The sequence below is a fragment of the Pezoporus occidentalis genome, unplaced genomic scaffold (assembly GCF_034315485.1).
Source record: "Pezoporus occidentalis ecotype Australia unplaced genomic scaffold, CSIRO_AGI_Poc_V1 ctg2, whole genome shotgun sequence".
Taxonomy (NCBI): domain Eukaryota; kingdom Metazoa; phylum Chordata; class Aves; order Psittaciformes; family Psittacidae; genus Pezoporus; species Pezoporus occidentalis.
This window is the reverse complement of record NW_026913855.1, coordinates 11,523,509-11,540,550: the sequence shown is the minus strand read 5'-3', so window position 1 is coordinate 11,540,550 and position 17,042 is coordinate 11,523,509. Positions and strand designations below refer to the sequence as shown.

General features: G+C 40.5%; 1 long non-coding RNA gene across 1 annotated transcript in view; it reads left to right on the top strand.

Annotated features, from left to right (window-relative positions):
• LOC134163204 (uncharacterized) overlaps window positions 1-16,670 on the top strand; it is an 84,965-nt gene extending 68,295 nt beyond the window's left edge. The window contains exon 5 of the long non-coding RNA XR_009964621.1: window positions 16,391-16,670. This is a non-coding gene — a long non-coding RNA (uncharacterized LOC134163204). The remainder of the gene's footprint in view (window positions 1-16,390) is intronic.
• The last annotated feature ends 372 nt before the right edge of the window (window positions 16,671-17,042 follow it).

Sequence of the window (17,042 nt, the reverse complement as noted above, 5' to 3'; positions counted from 1 at the left end):
TTGTGATCGATAGTCATTTTTATAAAATCTCAGGTAGAAAAGTTGTTTAGCTCTAAGAGCTGTAAGAAAGCAAGCAGAAGGTGAACAGAGGTGGCCAGGGTTTTGGAATTCTGTGGAAACACTTGTGTCTTAAATAATAATTTTGACGCACCATTTGTCAAGTCCTCTTAGGCAGCTCCCCACTACTGACTCAATAAATGTATTACTGGTGCTGCTATGCCTCTCCAGAGCACAGGTACCTTTGCGCACGTCTGTTTTGGGTGTTGACTGTGCAACATTAACCACAGCTGTAGCCATAATAGGCTTTCCACAACTCTAACTAGCACCATGTGATTCAAAAGGCATATTAGTCTTTTTTCAGAAGCCATTGTATTTCCAGGAGCAAACGTAGCCCTTGTCTAAAAGGTTGAGCTCAGCTAGGTTACATGTGGGACTAGGTGTTACTGGTGCTAGCATAGGCAGAAAGTCTCCATACCTTCTCATATCCTCCTTCTTAACCTCTCATACCACCTGTACCCTGGCTTCTGACCAGGTAGCTTTCTTTGTGACTCTGTTTCCTTAACTTAGATTCTAAATTTTTGGCAGATTCCAGGTATTTTCCTGAAGTGCCTTCCTTAATATAGTATGTCACTTCTTTCCTTCTTTTTTTTAATTAAAAAGAGAAGAGGTTATTTTGAAATGTTTTCTTTGGTATATCATCATGTATTTGTATTGAGAATAGGTAAAAAAAAAGACTTTCTTAAAAAAATTTTGAATTTGAAAAATTATTTTAAATGACATTTTCCCTCGCTGTTTCCCTGCTCAATCCTCTTTATACATACATGCGTACATACATATGAAAATAAGAAATGGAAAAATAAGCTTAATTTGAAGGAACGATGCCTATTCAAAAGGATCTCTAAATAGGAACTGGTAAAAAGGAGAATTTCACTTCATTAATTTGAGTTCTGTTTCTGAGAAAGCGAAAGGAAATTTTTCTATATTTTAGAAGTTTTTGCGAAAGCTTGTTTATACTAATTCTGAAGAACCGGGTAATGCTAATTTGGCAATATTTCTGGAAAATTGAGCATTTGAAGGGATAAAAATGTTTGCCATCTTTGGTTTTTTACTGTTACTTTGCATAGAGATTGCTATATAAAATTCAGTTACCTTCAAAAGGCCTCACAATCATTATCAATTGCTCAACTACTGTTATATTAATAATTTATTTTGCAAAAGTTGTTTATTATCCAGTATCTTACCGAAATAGTACCTGGTCTTATTAGAAAACCAAGCAAAACAGAGATACAAAATTTATAACCCGGGTTTCTTAGGAACTGAAAAATTAATTCCACAGGGAATTCTGTTATTTCTAATGCATTTGTTTGAACTTCAAAAGAAAAGCTAAATATTATGTATTTCTTGGAAAAACAAAAATTGCTTGGATTTCAGGTAAAGGGTATGAAGATATTTAGATATGACATCTTTTTTTTCTTTTTACTGTGTTTTTATTCATTCTACATGCATTTACTTTTAAGTTATACCAAGATATCAGTAACATTACATGTATGGTAATGGAATGTCCTAAATTAGGCTCTTTGAAACCCAAACTGTGCATTCACTTCTTCAGTGTGCTTTTTTTTCAGGATGAGGGTTTACAGACACAGCCTGGATTGGGACTTGATCTCACAGGAATCAGGGGTGTGAAAAGGATTTTCTGCAGACTAATGACATCAGAGAATAATGTGTGGCTTGTAACAGAGCAGCAAGCAGATAGCCATTGCCCTGATGATCAGGAAGGAATTTCTGACACACTCGTGGACTCAAAATGTGAGATTTAAGATGGCATGTTCATCCTGAAGCAAGAGAGAGATGCTTCAGTAGTGGGCTAAAGAAATACTCCTACTTTTCCTGCTTTAGAGTACCTGTAAATCAGCACTTCCTTATTTCTATGTGTCTTTTGAAATTTCTCTGTTTAGAGCATACAGTGGCTGGAAAATCACAGGAGTGCCTGAAACCCTCCAGAGGAGAATGAGTGGTTCAAAGGATCTTCTTAGACACTGATGGGAAATGGAGAACCACACTTCAGGTGTAATCTGGAGAGGAGTTTGCTGCCAGCAACACGTCCTTTGAGGTAGTTGCAGCTCAAAAGATGGCTGAAATGAGCAGAGCTGGAGTTTGACTGGAAGCCAAGAAAAAGAATAGCTCAGGTCAGTTAATCTACCTCATTGCATGTGGGGGATCTATGATATAACGCTGTCTCTGCCTGCTCTGAAATAGTGTAATTGAAGGGATACAGTCTTCAAATGTATCCTTGCCTGAATGGCAGCTGTTAGGGCTTGCTAGACACCACTGATGTAGGACTCTGGGAAACTGCCCTAGAGAAACATTGGAAGTGGTGAGAGAAATACTCATGTAGTAGCTTGTAGGGCTCACAAATGGAGTCTTTGGGGAGGAATAGGAAAAGTATGGAGACATTTCATATGAATCATGAAGATTAAGCTCTTCAAAGGTATGAAACATCTTCTGTACAAGCAGCAGCTGAAGATAGTTGGACTCTTCATCCTGTCAGTGGTGGAGTGCCATGACAGAGACTGATAAAATTATGAGTCTGAGCTGCTTGGTGACTTGAAGGTGACTTCCAATTTTGCTGTTATTCTTAGTCAATATTTAGACACCCCAAAACCTGAGCAAACCTCCTGTGCTTTACACACAGATTTCTTGATGTGTCTCAGACACAGCTGAGGATACTCATTTTTGCAGACATAAGAGGGGATGCAGGAAGCAGAAATACTCAAAACTAAATGGATAATGGAGCTTGGAATAAGAAGCATTCAAGGGGGTGAACTGAAATCATGGGCAACACGCTCACCATCACCTCTCCATTCTGAAGAGAATTTCAATGCCAAAGTGGTGACATTTCAGTACTATGCTGATATGATCAAAATAAAGAGAGAAAACTGTAACTATTGGAAGAGGAACTATTAAGGAAGAGGTTTTAAAAAAAAAACAAACCTGGCAAACATCTCTCTCTTTCTTGGAAATGATCCCCACTTTCATCACACACACACTCTCACACCTATCCACAGTCTCCTTCCCCCACATCCTAAAGGGCAAAGCGCTCAATGAATGATGAAGAAATTAAGCAGTCAGTCCAGCTGCACAAGAGGATATCAGCTGATGTCAAAGTTCTTGTTTGGCATCCCAGTAAGGGTAGAGGGCTGGTGCACTTCTGGAAGATACCTCTGTGTTTTCCCTTTAACCGGCCCTGAGCTCTGAGAACTCTTGTGTAATTGCTCATTTCACAAATCTGTAGCTATACCAGAAAATTTTGTTGCCCTGAGGTCAAGATTCAGTTGCGTTGTGTCATCACTGAAGCCTGTTCTGATTTCTGGCTCTGGCAGGCTGGCTACCTGGCTTCAATGAAGGTGATCTCTGTGAACTCCAGTCCAAACCTGAAGATACAAGCCAAAAATTCACAGTGGTGAAGTTGGATCATTTGAATGCAAATCTGAACATTGTAAATAGATGCCTGTAGTTTCACCCACAGATTTTGGAAATGTGATAGGAATTTCCAATAAAATTTCATCTTATTCATAATGATTGCTGCTGTGCTAACTAGATTTACAGTGGATCTGCTGGATTTGTTGATCCCTTGAGCAATAAACCTTGCAGTTAGAAACAAGGAAAAAGCAGAAGTATTCTAATGGAATTTCCACTTAGAAAATTTCATTTGACCGTAAGCCAGGGAGACATGCACAGCTACGGGGAACCTGATCTTACAAACTTCTCCCATTCGCTACCATTTGCTACTGCTGATTTTCCTGACCTTGCATCTCACTAAATAACCTGCCTTGGGCAACATTTCAGTTCTCTTTTTGGTGCTGTATTTGGGGTCTCTTCTGGGCATTACAGTCCTACTGAAGGGCTGGCTGTGTGAGAAGCAACTGAAGAATGTTTGTCTGTGGCCCTGGAGCTGTTGAGTTCCCTGTAGTTTTTCCTTGGTGGCCCCAATTAGGGGGTATGACAGCTGTTGTTTTTTCTCATGTGTGCAGCAAGGTCTTGCAGACTTATGGAATAGGCAGCATCCACTGAGATAGGAAGGTGACTGCCTTTCTTTGGGTGCTCTGCTCAGGGTGCCCTGAGCTCCTGAGGCACCATGAGCAGCACTATCACCTAGGCATTTCTCAGGAGGACTCTGAAAGAGAAACCAAGCCATGGCCACCGTGTGTTAGTTACCAGCTGTGCATTTGTATGTGAACTGTATGGAAAGAGTATTGATGCTGGAGCTGGAGTACTTTAATCCTGTGGGTGTATGTGCATGCAAGCATGATCAGTCACTCAGGGACTGCATGGTGCTGTAGCTGGTGTAGGATTTTGTGTATTACTTGGGCTGTGGTTTTGCCAGTTGTACAGTTTATAAGCTACATGGATTTTCCTAGAACATAACTCAGTAGAAGTAATTGAGAACTATTTTAGACAGATTTGGAAAATACGTAGGAACTTGTTTTATCTGTTCATAAAGACAAATGCTTTAGTTAGAAGTCCTAATTTTTAGAGTTAAAAAGTGACCATAAAATCCCAGAAAAAGTTAAGTAACCACATGGTACTAAATTGAAGCCTCAAGATTTTGACTAAGTCCTTTCTGCTCCCTGCAAGACCTGAAATTCCCCTGTATCCTTTGTCACAGAGCACTTATTTTGGTGTTGGTAGAATGGGAGAAGAGGAAACTGAAAAAACTACCAATTATTTGGCTTTAGGGTAGGCAGTTCATTTAGAGCAAAAAGGGGGGAAACTTTACCATGTTGATTTATAAACTGTTATTACTTGGATTTACCTGTAGAACTGTGAAGTGTTATCCTATAAATCACAGAGAGATGGATGACTAGACAGAGGAGAGGGGAAGCCACAGGATTGATTCAGGTATTAAAAACCTGCAATTTGTTGTGTTGTGATCACAGCTAAGGGTATGGACATCATTTTCACATGGTAGCAAGGATCATGTAATATACAAAGAAAGAGTTCAATTCTGCAAGGGACTGTTACTGGCTATTTTCCTCTCTGGTTTACAAACATTTGCCCAAGAAATGGAAGTAAAGCTCTATGAAGTGAATTCCTTTTATCTGCAGGAAAATGTTTTAAGAAAACATGTTTGGGGCAAAGGCTGTTCTAAATCTCACTGAGTTACTTTCTTCTTTAGTGAGATGACTTGATTATCTTCCTGTTTTTTTTTATCAATATAGTGGTTGTGGATGGTGTGAATTTGTTCTGGCAAAGCTCAGAGCAATACATTGAGTTCTCTCTTTTTTATTTTTATTTAATTTCATATAGGCTGTGTCTTTTCCAGGGTTGGCAATTTCCTCCACAACCTTTTTGTCTAGGAGTCAAACTGTTGTGAATTTTTCTCTCGCAACTTAGTATTGATGTTGTGACTTGGAATGAAAGCTCCTGGAGAGGGTAAGATGAGGTGTCCAGCCTTTATTTGCTGTGCATCCTTTTTTAGCCTATAAGACTCAGCTCTCATAAATTATGTGGATTCAGGATTGAGGCCAGCCTATCAGGAAAGCTGTAACCTTCCTGCACCTCCTTATCACCTCAAAGAACACTCAGGAGGAGACACAGGTAGAGCATGTGACCTAGTTTTTGCTGCCTTTTGGTGAAAAGTGTGTGTCTGACTGCTATTTCTAAGTTCATAATACTTTTTTTTTTCATTAAATAATACTCTGAATTGTGTTACAGAAAATCCCTTTTTCTGGTGCCCACTTGTATATCTCCCTGATGGAAAACTTTCTGTTGCAGTATTCATGTGACAAATCGAAATGTTTTACAGAAAAATGTATTGGCTCTATTGACAATTTCATTTCAGATATATTCCATTCATTTATGTAAAAGTCAAAAACAAAATGACTTTATCCAAACAGTCCTTTTGGGCTTTCCAAAAAAAAACATTCAAATGAAATATTTATAGAGGATTTTGTTTCATGAAATATTTGGAATTTTTGACTTTGAAAAGTTGTTTAAAAAGTTTTGTGGTGGTTTCTTTTGGTTGGTTGGTTTTATGTTTTGTTTTGTTTTGTTCTTCCTTGAACAAAATCTAGGCCTTCGGGCAAAATGTAAGCCTTGAGAGCTTTTGTGGGGGGTTTCATCATGAAGAGCAGCTCTGTAGTTTTCAGAGGTTGCCCTGCATGTAAGCAGATGTCAGAAACTGGCAAATATTTGCCCATGACCTTCCTAGCTAAACCTCAGGCTGGGCTTCTTCCTGTGTTTCTGAAATGGACTCTGTTGGAAGAGCCATGGGACTCTGCTTCTCTTCCTGTTTTTATCTCCTACTGGTTTTGTCATGAGGATCCTTCTGTGTGAGGATCTTCCATGCAGATACCACTGCCTTGCTATACCTTGCTGTCTCAGGAAGATCAGGACAGGTCTCAGATGCAGGATGCTGCTCATCCTGTGCCTCCTGTGTCCAACCTAAGTTGGATAATGCACAGTCAATTTAGAGGCTGCACATCTTCATTGACAGCAAGTCCTACTTATAAACACAAAAGAATTAAATCTGAGAACCAGCACAAGAATGACCAAAGAATATAGCTTCATCCATGTGAGAACCTGTGTTGGCTAGACAAGCTGATGAGTTTTTAAATAAATTAAATAAGTACAGGTAATGATTGTTATATTTTAGCTTCTGAAGACAATAAAGGTAAGAAAAAAGTGCAAGAATCAACAGTTTTAAAATATTTATAGTCTAAAAGAGCACAGCCATCTGTGTGCTTAAAGGAACTGGAAACTTGTATGTTTGCTGATATTCCAAGTATCCCTCTGAGGATGTAAAATGCTTAACTGAAATAGACCCTGACCCTTGGCTGTCACTGAATTCACTGGAAGCAGGTTTGCGTTTTTGATCTGGAACAATATGCAAGGTGGGCTTTTAAGCTGGGGATAAATGGACTATTCATGAATTTCTTAGTTTCTCTTCTTTTTCTTTCCCTATCCAGCCCCCCCGACAGACTCTCCCTCCAACTCTTTGACAATATTATGAGCCCACTAAGGGCTGGTTCTCTTTCAAGTCTTCTAGTAAACGCAAGGATTTCTCACTAGAAATCCTCTTCCATGGCTGTCTTTCACAGCTGATCACATGCAGCAGTAGGAAATGCCTCACTCTTCTAGGTCAAGTGGGCTCCCATCGTTCTCACACATGTGGCCAGGCTCTGCCCTTTGCTTTATCATTGCTTTCCGCAGCACATCAGTGAGGTTCACAAGGGCAACCTTTCTTTCTTCACTTTATGAGTGGTAGCGTGATTCTACTAAAGACCACGTACGGTATCTCAGCCTGGCATTTGTTCATCATTTCAGCACTTATTCTTTCCCTGGCAGTATGGGTAGTCTGACAACATATTTTGGTGGTCTGTCATACAGATTCTTTTTCATGTTTGCTCAGTGGGCTAGACAGTAATTGGTTTGTTTGGGGTTTGTCTCAACAACCAGAAGAAGATATTTTGAACAGTATTTTGGACAATGTCTGCCTGAAATGCTGTACAAATTGGCAAGGAGAACTGAGAGACTTGAAATAACTTTTAACTCTATTATCAGGTCATATCCAAAACTGAAAGAATATCTGTTTAGAAATCAGGAGAAGAGGTTGAATTCTTTTGTGTTTTAAATTAGGACTTGCTGTCAATAAAGTTATACAGCCTCTAACTTGATTGTGCGTTTCTTAGGTCAGTCTCATAAGGAAGGACATACAGGAAAAATGAGACTATAGATGTGGGCATTAGTAAAGTCTTCAAGATTCCCATTTACATTCCTAGTAAAAATAGACTCCTAATGAGAATGGGAAGAGAGAGAAGAATTGAGGCAAAGAGGAAAGTATATATGTGAACATTAAGGAGAATCAGGCTCAAGAAAAGGTGAATTTGTTAATTTACAAAGGAGGCAATCTTTTCACTGAATAATGACATTTTTGTTGTTGTTGTTTTGAAGATTGGGGTGGGAAGATCAATCTAGATTTATCTCTTTTTATTAATGTTATGTTTTGTAAGCATATATAAAGATTTATTTCTTAAAATTGGCATTCTGTATTACTTGGGAAATAATTAAGAAAGGATTCCCTGCATACAGAAAACACTTTCCAAAATCAAGGTTCACTTGGCAAGGAGAGGGAATCAACTGGTGCTGTAATGTCTTCCTGATTCTGAAAAAAAAATGGAAGGACATGGTGAGCAAAGAAAGAAATATTCATACATCCAAGGTGTCCTTGAGGAAAACGAGGCTTCTAAGGCTTAGAAGATAAAGCAGCAAGCTCTGAGGCTCACAGGGGTAGAAATTAATGGCTAACAGAAAAAGAATTTAAAGGCTTCAGTCATTAGTAGTTTCAAAGGAACTGTTTCCTTTGTTTTCCTTGCCTTAAATGGAGGCTGATGAGGATCCTGGAGAACTGGGTTTAACCTAGAAGTTTGAAAGAAACATTTTTGGCTTTGACCCAAATGATAACCTAACATTGAGCCTAGTGTTGCACAGAACTGAAGTCAGCTCCACAGATCAGTGCTGAACATGCCCTTTATGGTCTTGACAACCTCCTGGGGACACCAGAAATCACCATTCCCACCCCCCAGCTTGAAGATGGTAGTGTAAAGGAGAGGACATCTGGGTTTCCAAAGGAGTGAAGCTTTCCATCAGTCAGTTGGTGTCTGTCTTTCAAATCTTTATTATTCATGCTCGAAGAGTGGCACTGCCAAACTGTAGCTATCTAAATGTTCAGCTTCTCATCTAAAAGCATGTTGCCCAATCTCCTGCTCTCTGAATACAGTGAGCTGAACAACCCTCTGGATTCATCTCTCTTCATTTACTGCAGAGAAATCATAGACAACTGATTTGATTTAGGCTATATCAAATTCCTAGCTGGCTATGGTGAGAGGAGAATTATCCAGCCCTAGCTTGCTGGGTCTCGGTCTGAGTATGTGACAAAGAAAGCAAAAAAAAAAAGAGGGTGCCAGTGAAAATGGGTGTCCTGGGTTCAGATAAATAGACATAAAGATGACAGATCCTTACTTCAGGCTGTGTAAGGTAAAATGTCATGTGTGGATGTGGCTGGGTTAATGTCATTTGCTGTGATAGCACTGCCTGCTGAAGCTTGACTATCCCAGAGGAGAGGGTGTAAGAGCTAGTCAAAGGGCTAGCAGAATCAGCAAAGTCAGAGAAGGAAATGGGTCCAGCCTTCCTGAAGAAGCTTTATTCCAGAAGGGAAGTTTAGGCATGTTCAGCTGAGGGGAACCATGTTTTTGTTTTGTATTAGTCCTAAAATGACTTCATGAAAGAGAGAGACAAGATATCAAAGATAAATTCAGGGTAATATGGTGTTGGGATCTGGGTCATTGTGCTGAGGTCCAAAGAGCTGAACAGCCCTAGGAGAAAGCAGTGGTCTCTGGCTCCAAGTTCCTACTCTCTTCACAGGGATTCCAATATGAAGGGAAGACAGTATTTCTCCCTGGGGTAAGCAAAATTTGGCTAACCAAGCGCCTTGATGCTCCTTTAATTTGTGCATTGTTTTGCGGGTTTTTTGTTTGCCTATGACCTCTTCAGACAGTTACCACCTGGAACATGTTGTGCTTGCTATTTCATTCACCTTTCCATGGAGGTGAAAGGTGTGCAAAGCCTGTTGAAAAATACATTCATTCATGAGCTCTAGGTAACACTTGTGAGTTCTTTGATCATTATTTGAATTTCTGAATTTATCTACTTTTGCACCCAATCTGCAAACTGAGAGGAGTGTCTATAATTCTCAACCAGGGAGGTGGGGTAGCCACAAGATTTTCACAGGGTTCACACCATACCAAAATAGGTCAGTGGGAGGCTATGCTGGGGATGTCTAGCAGTTTCCTTTCTAATTTGGAAACAGCCCCTCAGTATATCTGATTGCTCTGGTCCTAAGCTGTTACCTTAGAACTGAGATGGCTGGTGATCCAACATCAGCTGCATCTATATGAGTGGAAAAAGTAGACAAGGGTGGTTTAAGCATAGTGATCCCTGAATGCTAATGTAAAGAGAGCTAATATAAAGAGAAACATATTTGGCAGCATTACAAGTCAGGCACTCTGAGGATTTCAAAATTTTGTCCTTTTTTATAACAATAATAAATTTGTCAGTTATGTGGACAAATATTTTGAGAAATGAATGTCTTTTACTGCATTCAGAGCCATTGCTCCACATCCAGTGAGATGATGGCCAATAAAACTGAGCTGGGAGGTTGAGTTCTGCATTGCTAAAGCCTTCATTGTGTACGGGTTTAGAAAATGTACACATGTGCCAGAGTGTCTCATTGTTCTTTTGCTGTTTTATTATTTCATCAGTATGAAGTGGTTCTGATTCCAGCTATGAAATGCAAGTTTAGCTTATATTGATCCTGCTGTCCATGTATAGGTCCTTAGCAGCTTTGCAGGATGCTGTTAAGAGCAATTAGGTTTTATTTGCAGCCGAACCATACTGTGCTCTGCTCCCTATTGAAACAAAATTGCATCTCAGTCCAAATGTACTTGCTTTATGTTTTTTATGTTTTGTTCATTTTTATTATAGAGGGGCATAGTTGAGATCCCCCAATTCTTTTGAAAGCTTAGAGGGGGTCAAAAGCCAATCTATTTCAATGTACTTGGGCATCCCAAGGCAGGGAATGTGGCTTTGCGGTTCCCAAAACCGCATTGTTAAATGGCTGTCTCTGCTGTGGGTTCATAGTATAGCATCCACAGTCTGACCAGACTACTCTTGTCTTTATAGATTTTTAGATATTTAGGCCAGATTCTTCATTTGCTGTTAGGCTGAAGCTCACCGTTACATGTTGTAGCTCCTAGGATAACTCAGATTTCCATTACATTTTTGACAAATCCAGTAACTCCTTGTTTGTCAAAAGTTTATTGTTTGTCAGGCTGGCAAAAACTTAGGAGTTCTCTAACCAGGTTCAATTTTCAGCACTCAAGGAAAGTTCTCCCTCTCATGAGAAGTTAGCATCTGAATTTGTAGGCATGTCACAGTACCAGTCCAGTTGTTGGTTCTTTAAATGTTATAAATCCAATTCACAACATCACCACTTCCCATGTAGTGTCTTTTTTTCCCTAACTGGTGTGCAGCTTAAAAAATGATGTATATGCTGCACCCTTTGTCAGATGCTTGGAGGGATGACGTTACAGACACAATGACTTCAAACAGCATTGAAATACTGCAGCCTTTAGGTTTGGATATGTGAGGTCTTTTTGTAGTGAGACCAAAGCTATGCTAGGAAAAACTTAACACCTCAGGCTGAAACAAAGTTAATAGACAAGGGCATGTGGTTGCCTAAAAACACTACCCAGGTATATCATAGAATATTTTAAAATACAAGAACGATGTGGTACCAAAGAAATGAATGAAGGGATCGTTGGTTAAATGTAAACCAGGCAATGTTCTGGCAACAGCAAAGGTCTTACAAAATGCTAGGAGAACTGCACCATCACTGATATATCTCATCAGATCCAAACTGAACTCCTTGAGGGACTGTGCCATGTATTTTTTCAGTGCAGATAGACAAATGCCTGGTGAAATGATAGTTATAAACAGCATTGTGCCTTTGCAGGGAAGACTTGGGCACACAGCACATTAAGACCTTACCATTTAAAACACTATGCTGGCAGAATGGTGACAGGACAGTTGGACATGGGCTGGTTCCCGCCATGCTCTGCTCCAAAGGACACCTTTCTGGGAGGTCAGCAATGTATTGGTTGTGAGTCCTCTCCTTGAGTAAGGAAAGTTCAGTGCCTTCAGTACATCAGCCAGAGGACCAAAAAATGGAAATTGTTATTCTCCACTACCACTTTCCTACCTCTGACACCTTGTCTGTAGTGCATAGTTTTAGTGCAGTACTGTCCCATGCATCTGTCTGGGGTTGTGTAATGGGTGTGCTGTACCGAAAGAGTGTAGGGAGATTTCCTGTTCCCCCTAGTAGGTTACAGCACAGACATATCACTAGGAAAACTGTTCCTGAAGTCACCTGGCCAGATTTTGTTGCTGGTCATATACATTTGGATGAATGCCATAGTCTTCAGTACTATCCATTGGATTGTACAGATGGGGGGGGGGGGGAGGGGGGGTGGTGATCAGACCCTTCCTTTTTTGTAAGGAGTCAGAAGCAATTGCAGTCATTCATAACTGTTATAAGACCTGCCTCAAAAAGTCTGTCACGAATGCCAGGGGACCATGGCACTTGTTTCTTTTTAGACTAGACTCTGACACTACAGCTAACCTAACAGAAAGATCCCCAGGAGTGTTTGTAGACATAGTGGCCACACAATGCAGAGTGCTGGTGCCACAGGTACCATTCAGATATGGTTCAAATGTGAAAAGACTGTGAGGTTGGAAATGGCAATGACAACTTTTTTGCTAGAGCAGATATTACCTGTATCTCAAGTCCTACGACTAACTTGATAGAAATGTAGTCTTCTGCCCAGATCCAGCCGAGATCAAACTTGTCTTGTTGAACAGTCTGCTGGTGGAGAGACCCAGTTGCTGTGACACCCTGGTGTGAGACCGTTTTACCCCTCTCCTCCCGGTATCAAACATCCTAGTTTTATATCACATGCAACAGATGGTACAATAGAAAGACAGAGCTGTTGGTTCTCTGCCTGTCACCTGAAAGCTGTCTGTCTGGCCTAGAAGTAGCTTCTCAAAGATAGGCTTCCTGCTTTTCTCATGGTCAGACCATGCTACAGAGAAAGGGTTTATTAAAACATGAACAGGAGAGAAGCAGGAGGGTCCTGGGGAGCCTGGGATGGGGTAACTTTCCCTTGAAATAGTGCGATTAGGTTGTGTTAGGATCGGACTCTGTCATGGAAAATTAGCCCTGAAGACAACTTTGAGAGATCATTAAAGCATCTTTCCATCTGAAGGAAAGTGCAGCTATAATGACATAATCCTTAACAGAGGTGTATATAACTCCTCCTTAAAGGCTTGAAGTTGAGGCCTCAAAGATTAAATAAGCATTAGCAAGCTACAGCAATGAGCAGCTGTGATTACTAGAATTAAGCCTGTATTCTAAGGAGCTGGAACAATTAATCATCATTTTAAAATATCAATGTGTAGGCTAATTAGCCAAGCCACAAAGCTAATTCAAAATTAAGCTCTGGAGAAAGGTGAGACAGTAACTATCCTGTTCTTGCTATTTTTATTTTCCCCTCCTTCAAAACTGAGCTCGCCCTGTGTCTTTTATGATGCCAAATTGACTAAAGATACATAACATCTTAACACCTTTTGGTAGTGGGGAAGGAGGAGGATTGCAGTCAGAAATGAAGGCATTCAGCCTCGTTTTAACTGCAAGTTTCCTTCTGCCTTATTTCACATGGGGTGGAGGTGAGCAGGTGGTGTGTGGTAAGGCAGTAACTAGTTAAGACTCTAACTTCTTACCTGCCTTGACTTAGAAGCCGTTAAGCTCCCCTCTGTGGGTTTGCAAAAACTGCTGCCAAAAATCTGTATTTATTACTAACTTGAGTTTATTTAGTGTAAGTATCTGGCCAACAGGTTTTGTCTCTTTTGTGCTTACTATAGCCTTCTTTTAGCAGCCTCTCCTTCCAAAATTGCTGAGGGATGTATGAAGAAAATTATCTGTGAACTGTAGTCTTGACTTCAGAATTGGGTCATGAGTTACTGCCTGAGAATTGGTCCTTAAAACTAAACTGTCAGCAGGAATCATTGAAATTTCTAGGAGATACACTGTTAGAAATTCAGCTTGTTTTTACCTGCACAACTTCTTGTCAAGCTCTGTGAGGATTTGATTCCAAGCCCAGTACAGCTAAAGGAGATGACTGTACTTCAGGAAGGCTGGGATTTGGACATAAGTTAGGCTTGCTTTATAGCACAGACGTAATTCTATCACATACCTTCATCTCTCATATTTCGCTCTAGAGTCAAAGTATTTAAGGCCACAGGATTTTGAGCTGAGTGCATCTTTTACAGATATAAATCCCTTTTCTAAAACAGGAAAAAGAGAAGTATACTGTGACTGATAGCTCAATCTGAGCTCTGCATCTAAGCAAAACCCCAGTCCGCGTGTAAGGCAGGAAGTGAATTGCAGAGCTTCAGAAATAGCACAGAAACCTACATTCTGCTTGCAAATGCACTGTTCATAGCTCCCGCAGGGGCTGTAGCTCAGCCCCGTGCAACAAAGGCAGCAATCCGGGTGTGGAATAACATGTAAAAAACTGTGTTATGATATACACTCACAATAAGGCTGCCTTACAGCAAGCAGGAAATCTTCTAATTGCTTGGAGTATGTGTTGGAAGGTTGCCTTAATGGAGAGAGTTTGCATGGGAATGGAGCTGAGTGTGGCAAGAGCGGGATGTAGAAGGATCAGCCTGGTCCCATGAACCTTCAGTTCAGTCAGGCCCAGTTCATGCTAAGGGGAAGTGAGCCAAAATCCAGACCTTTGGCTGAGCATGGGAAGCAAGACGTGGCATTTATGGCTAATGAAAGGGGTCAAAAGTAGTTCTGGGCAGGTTGGGCTCCATCCCTCAGTCTGTTTTGCTTTGGTTTCTTTCTCTTACAGTGGAACTGGGCTTAAATTACAGTGGGTGTGTGGAGTGAAGTCTGACTCTCTTAAAATGACCCAGAAAAGAGGTTCAGCTGACCCTGTATGCTTTTTCCCAGTTTCCAGGGCTTCCACTTCCTTTCTTTGCAGAATTCTGTTATTTCTAAGGTACAGCGTGAGCAAGAACACAGGTGTATACAATGCATATTAAATGCATGCCTGCAGATTACTTTGGTAGTGGTGACATCACAGTATGTGATAGGGCATGGAAAAGGTCAAGATGAAAACAAACCAGCTGTCAAATCCTGACATCCCATGTCAGTGCTAAATCAAGAACACAAGCTGGATTGTGCCTTGTATGACCTGGTGAGGGAATTGGCATGGAGCACTGACATGCTGGCTGCAACTATGGGAGGCCTGCTGGCATTGTGCAGATGAACACAAGCACACCCTTCCTCTTCAGCCACTGTGTAGAACCCCAGGCATCCCCAAAGTATCGTGCAAGGTACAGCTACATGTGTGTCATCCATGTCTGGTGCATTGCTTCTAGGCGTCAGTGGGAAAGCCGAGTCCAAGTGTCCGAGTCCAAGTGTCCTCACCAGGCTGTTGACAATTGGAAAAGATTGGAGGGGTGTTAGGAAGACGTGTTCTAATTCCACCAGTGAGGCACAGGTTGGTTTTTTTTGCACCTCTGACGTCATTTGCTGCCTCAACAGGCTGCTGAATCTACCAGCATCTATTCAGGGAGTGTTAAGACCACAGGGGATTGAACTGCTTTTTTGAAAGGCATGAGTTTCTAGCACTTACTGAAAACTTGTGGATGAAATCAGAAAAATCCTGACATTTCTAGAGAAGCAGTTAGAAAGAAGAGACATAGGCACATGCATGCTGTTGTATTCTGTCATCATGTTTAATGTAGTTCATAATAAATGTGTGTGTGTGAATACACATCTGTTTGTTAAGTACTTCCTCTATTTAATGATCCTAGGAGTTTTCTTGTTAAAAATGAAGAAAATATTTTATTTCATATCACCTGTATTTGCAATCCCATTGCAAGAGAAAGTTTTGTAGTAGCTTCTGTTAGTGCATCTCAAGAACAAATACGTGAATATGGTTTATTCAAATATACCAAGCACATTTGGTTGCAATGATGGAAATTACAAAACCTTTTAGAATGTCACTTTTTATTTGCCTGAATGGAAAGTAAACAAGCCCCTTGTTCACTCCCACCTCAAACAATAAGAATCTGGAAGTTGTTTTAAATGCTGGAAAACACCCATAGGAGATACAAAATGGAGAAACAGGATTGTCAACTTTCCTGAATGATTAATCCTGGATTTTAAACTAGACAAACAAAATTTCATCTCCGACAATAATTTTCAGAAAATCAGGACTAAATGAGAGGACAGCTTTCCACCGGCCCAGTTGAGTTTTTATTTTCATCTGTACAGCATGGTACCCTTTTTCTGTGATTAATCCCAGGGAAGAACTTGGTATGAGGCAGGTTACGGGGAAACAGTCAAATGAAAGCAGTTTTGCATCTTTTGAAACACAGCTATTTTGCTACACAAAGTGAAGGAGGCAAGCACAGGATATTTGGTGGCTGGACTTCTACCCCCACCAGCATACAATGGCAGAGCTTAGATTTGGGCTGGGGGAGTGGGTGCTACCACCCTTACTTTGATAGAGCCATGCAAGAACGTCTACATCCCAGGCTACAAATGGGAATAACTTGTCATCAGCCACTTCCATTGGTAGGAGAAGGTTTGTACTTCTTTTCTTACTGTGCATAATAGTTTTCCCTACCAACAGCTTCATTGATCAAGGTTTAAATGCAGGCAGGGAGCTGACATTTGCTGTCCTCTCCCCAGAAAGATAAATGCTGGCTCTGCAACCTCATGAATGAAGGGAAAAAATGAAATCACCTTGCTCCCTTCTGCAGAGCAGTCATTAACCTCGCTAACAAGGAAGGAGGTGCTTTTTTTAAGCCCCATGCCTGAGGGATTATACATGCAATTACTCTTTATGTCAGCATTGATGTTTCTGAATAAGCATGTGCCCTCCTGAAAACATATCCCAGGCAAGCAGAGGTTCTGACTATGCAGATTTAGACCAACAGAATGGAGGAGAACATAGGTTACAAAATAAAGGCCAAGCAGCCCTGTTTATGATAAAGGAATATCTATATGTTTTCATTTGTAAAAATGAAATTCAATTTCCACTGAATTTCAATGAATATACATACATACATACATATAATATTGCATGAAAACCAAAAGCCTATTCACCAGTACTTTAATATTGTGCCTTAATAATATAACACTTTCCAGAGCCAGTCATGACTTTAAGCCAGATCATGGCTAAAAATATTAAGGAAAGGATCACCACAGCAACAGTCACATTGCTCCCCTTCTGCAGAAGAAATGGAAAAACACTCAAACTTTGCCAACCTGAATAAATTATCCAGATTATCAGATCTGTAAGGAAAGCTGTGTGTAATCAGCTCTTTGTACTTGGGTGCCA